Source organism: Mus caroli, unplaced genomic scaffold (genome assembly GCF_978045245.1).
Source record: "Mus caroli unplaced genomic scaffold, Mus_caroli_1 scaffold_14, whole genome shotgun sequence".
In the NCBI taxonomy this organism is placed as follows: Eukaryota; Metazoa; Chordata; class Mammalia; order Rodentia; family Muridae; genus Mus; species Mus caroli.
In genome coordinates, this window is record NW_028227269.1 from 19260509 (window position 1) to 19265395 (window position 4887).

A 4887-nucleotide genomic window follows, 5' to 3' on the forward strand; every position below is an offset into this window, starting at 1 on the left:
CTGAGGAAGAAAGTTAGATCATTGGGAGCATGCCTTTGAGGCTCTGTTGGGACCTTGCTCCCCTTCCCCTCCCTGCTTCTCTGCCATGGTAAACCTGCTACATGCTGCTACCATGATGCACTAAGCTGCTAGATGTTCAAAGCTACAGGGCCAAGCAACCATGGACAGAAACCATGAGCCAAAAACTAACTCTTTCCTCCTAAATTGATTCTTTCATTTTGTCACAGTGATGTAAAAGTGAGTGACACACAGCATTTTCCACTCACAGGTCTGTCTTTGTCAGTAGATGAGTTTGCAGCAGATCAGGTATATAATCCTTTCAGCTTTATGTCCCTAAAACCCAGCACTTGATTTAATTGTATTCTTTGAATGGATACATTTATACTGGTGTTTGTGTGTGTGTGTGTGTGTGTGTGTGTGTGTGTGTGTGTGTGTGGTGAGAATACAGAAATGTCCTCCTTTGAATCATAGAAAATGCCTTTATTCACGGTCTTTCTCTACTGGAGGACCCTGGCCATCTAAGACCCAAAATTCTTGTAAAGGATAGGTGGACCCTGTGTGTTGCTCGATATTCCACAAACAGGCTTCTAGAGGAAAGGGAAAGAGGGCTTATTTTTATTGATTTGGTTAGGTTTGGCTGTTGCTCTTGTTGTCCTGGGGAGTCAAACCCAGGGTCTTAAGCTTGCCAGACAAGCACTCTGCCGTTGAGCTGTTCCTTCGCCCAAGGAGGGGGGGGTTTGAGCATTCTCCCAATATTGCATGATTTGGAATAGAAGTCTCTTGAACACAGACCTACATGGGAGGTTTAAACTCACAGTAGGCTTGAGTGAAGCAGGGCAGAAGGCCATGCAGACTGTGTGACATGGAACTATGGGGAGGAAGGGTCCCCTTGTCTTTCACAGTTGGCAAGATCGACCTGCAGATTTCCTAGGCTCCATAGCCTATGGGTGACATTGGAAATAAGAGAAACAGGTAATTTCTCCATGATGAAAAGAGCTCCCCTGAGACTACACATAGTAAAGCTTGTGAGGTTTGAAAACCTGAAGGGGTGTTTGAGTGAGAAGCTTGACTGAATTTGTGACTAAATCCTGTCAGTCTTTAGTTGAGATTAATCAGTTTAGGAAGCAGCACGTTGGGACTTGAACTCGGAATGCACGTAACATCTTTGCTGAAATGGTAAGCTGATTTCTATGTACGAATCCTTGAAAACTGAGATTCACTCATTCTTTCACTCATTTCTTCATTCATCCACTCACCATGTTCATGAAGGACCCCTTTTCTAATATTTTTATTTCATTTACACTTTAAAAATTATTATTTTATCACTTTTATCATTATTAATCTGTATATATCACACACATACCACATATGTATGCAAATTCAGGGGATCATTTTCTTTTCTCAGAAAGAAAAAAAAAGACGGGATTACTGGGTGAGAAAATTTTTTGGTGCTAAAACACTGGTGTCCAAACCTCTGTCTTCAGGCTTACCAAAGTGCTGTACTCAAAATGAAGAACAGCTGGCATGAGAAGTAGAAAGGAGCCTTCAGAAGATAGACCTGGGTCCTTCAGTCCCACACCTATTGCTGCTACTGTTAATGGAGCTGATCTCTGACCCCAACCCAGAGGGCTTGATCCCAAGGACTAAGCTGAATAGCAGGAAAACTGGTACTGGAATGCTGGCCAGAGGGCCTTTAGCAGGTGAACATTGTTGTAGAACACAGCCCTCTGACCAATAACAGACACCATCTTTATCAGATCAACCATGCATTCTCTCAAGAGACCATCAGAAGCAACCTGTGGAATGTTGACCTTCCCTCAGAAAAGGAGTCCCTGGATCCTTGGGAGAGACTCCAGCTTCTCCTTGCAGGCATTTAATTCAATTCTGCCCTAATTGTACTTAGTCTGCAGCTTACGGATTACTAAAGCACAATGGCTGTGGAGGGGATGTAGTTAGATGGGATGTATCAGATGTGCTGTGTGAAGAGTTTCCAGTGTTCCTTCTTAGGGGTCACCCGTGTACCTGCTTGTAACTCTTCACCCCCACACTGTAAGGAAATAGTTTGCTTAGTTTGTTTTCTATTGGTGGGATAGACTGCCATTAAAGGAAGTGACTTGGGATGGAAAGGGCTTATTTCATCTTACGGCTTGTAGTCCATCATGACAGGAAGTCGGGTAAGGAGCTAAAAGCAGAGACCTGGAAGCAGGAACTAAAAAAAAAAAAAAAAAAAAAAAAAAAAAAAAAAGCCCTGGAAGTATGCTGCTTACTGGCTTGCTCCCATGGATTACTCAACCTCTTTTCTTATGCTGTTCAAGAGCATGTGCTTAGGGGAACATTATCCATGGCGGGCTGGGTCATCCTCTCTCAATTATTAGTCAAGAAAACCCTGCAGATTTGTGTATAGTTAATCTGATGGAGGCATTTTCTCAATTGTGGTTCTTTCTGTTTGACTCTAGCTTGTGTCAAGTTGAGAAAAAACTAACCAGGACATAACCTCAGTAAACTCATTGGTTCTGCTGGATGATCCTCAGTAGAAACATATGTTGGTTTGTCATTGGGGCCTTAGGAGGAGGGAGTAGATGCTGCTTATGTTTCTCCAGAGAGAAAGCAAGGTCTATCATTGCATATCTAGCCATGGAGTAAGAAGGAGGAATTTCCAAGATCATAAGACTAAGCTGGCACACTAAGCCTCACAGAAGCAAAAATCTATGTTCTGTGTTTTTCCCCATCAATTCCTTAGAAAGCAGATCCCATGGGATGATAGAAAGGGAAAGTGGGTTCATTGCTTTTCTGTTGCTATAACCAAACCCCTCACCAAAAACAACTCATGGAAGACAGGGTTTGTTTTAGCTCATAGCTACAGTGGGATACAAGTCTCTCATGGCAGGAAGGCACAGCAGGAAGTGACAGGCACAGATGGAGGAAGAGGAGGTTGAAAGATCACATCTTCAACTCCATTCAGAAAGAGGAGAAGAGCAGAAATGGAAGTGGGGAGCATTTATAAACTCTGAAAGCCCACCCCTATTCTATGCTTGATCCAGCAAAGCTATACCCCCTAAACTTCCTCTGACAGCACCACCAACTGGAGATTTGCTATTTAAATCCCTGAGCCTATAGGGCAGTGATTCTCAACCCATGGGTGGCGAACACTTGGGGGAGTCAAATGACCTTTTAATACGAGTCACATATAAGATATTTACATTATGATTCACTACAGTAGCACAATTACAGTTATGAATTAGCAGTGAAATACTTTTATGGTTGGGGGTCCCCACAACATGAGGAACTGTATTATAGGGTCACAGCATCAGGATGATTTAGAAGCACTGCTCTAGGGGATATTTCTATTTCAAACCACTACAGAAAGGAGGTGTGGCCTGTGTTCTGTTATACTTCACCATTTTAACTATCTGTTTGGTAGGCTCTCCACGAACACCTTACAAACAAGAGTCAGTTGGCTCCGTGAGCTAACATCACTTCAAAGTGGTGCACGCCCATCTGTAAGCACAGGAGCTTCCCTGCTGTCTGGTTGTCCTTCTGTGAATGTTCTATATAAGCCAGACTCTAAGGATCAGGGTCAATATGGAGGTGGTATAACATAAGCTAAAGCAATATGTCTTTTTAGGTTTCAAACTAAGATGGCTGCACATTTCACCTTTCTTGGCAAGGGAATAAAAACAAACTGCCTAAATCAGATGGGAGAAGAGACAGCTGTATTTGGTTTGTCCATGGGAGGAACATGCCTGCTCTTGGAGATAGCACTTCAGAGTCCTCCTTACATTCTTGATAACTTACCAAGAAGAAGGATAGTGATATCAAAATGTTACTTCTCCCAGAGAAAAGCCATTAGTAGGCCTGGCCTTGCAGCCTGGTCACCCCCACCAGCCCCCCTCTTCCTAGCTTGAGCATTAAAGTTTTCTCTGTGGAAGCTGGATGGTCAGTCAGTCCCACTGAGACTATTCACAGCTGCCTGCCTGAGCTGACTAAAATAGAATGTGATCTCAAATAGATCTCAGCAACCAGCTTGCTCCATTGTCATGGTCACAAGGTGAAGATGTCCAAGTTTGCTCTGAAAAAAGGAACCAACACAGGTCTCTGCCCACATCAGGGAGGTATTTGTTTCATCTCCTGCTGTTAAAGTTCTTTGTATAAACTGCTCTGATCACAGATGATTAACAAAAGCCACATAGGAGAGTAACAATAGCCAAGGGCACTGAGGTCCCTGCACAGCCCACAGGAGAGACTTTGGGGATCTAAGTGAGTTTGGGAAGTTTCCACAGAGTCGGCAGATCCCAGACTTGGGTCCCCAAAGGGGTCTGGGCCAGGGACAGTCCAGCCAGAAAGACAGAATTAAAACATGGCAAGGTCTTTGCCAAGGGCACGCTAATAGCTCCCATCTATCACCCAGGGAAGGCAATGTCTGGGAAGAGACAATTGACTTTTCATGGAACAGATGAAGTTTTACATGTCATGCTTCCTGAGTGACAGCTTTGCCTTGGGACAGCAGCAGCACGCAGGATGGAAAACATGTCCAAATTCTCACCCTATCCTCAGGCCTGGGTTTAACTTAGACCTGCAAGGTTATTTCCATCACTTAGACCCCAAACTCCATCTGTCTTTGTAGTCATCCCAGAAAACGGAATCGTCCCCACATTCCAGTCCACAAATTGCTATTACTTATATGTTCAAGTTTTTGTAAAAATGTGCTTACACATTTTGTACCTTTTTATTGCTGCCTTAGTAAGAGATATGCAAATGGTATGCAAGGAGTGACAAGATTTTATCTGGTTTACCTGTAGGTAGACAAAATGGGGGCAGGCACTAATATGCCCTCTGAAGTTCAGAAAGGCAAAGTGGCACACTCATTGTCGCAGAGCAAAGCTGGGC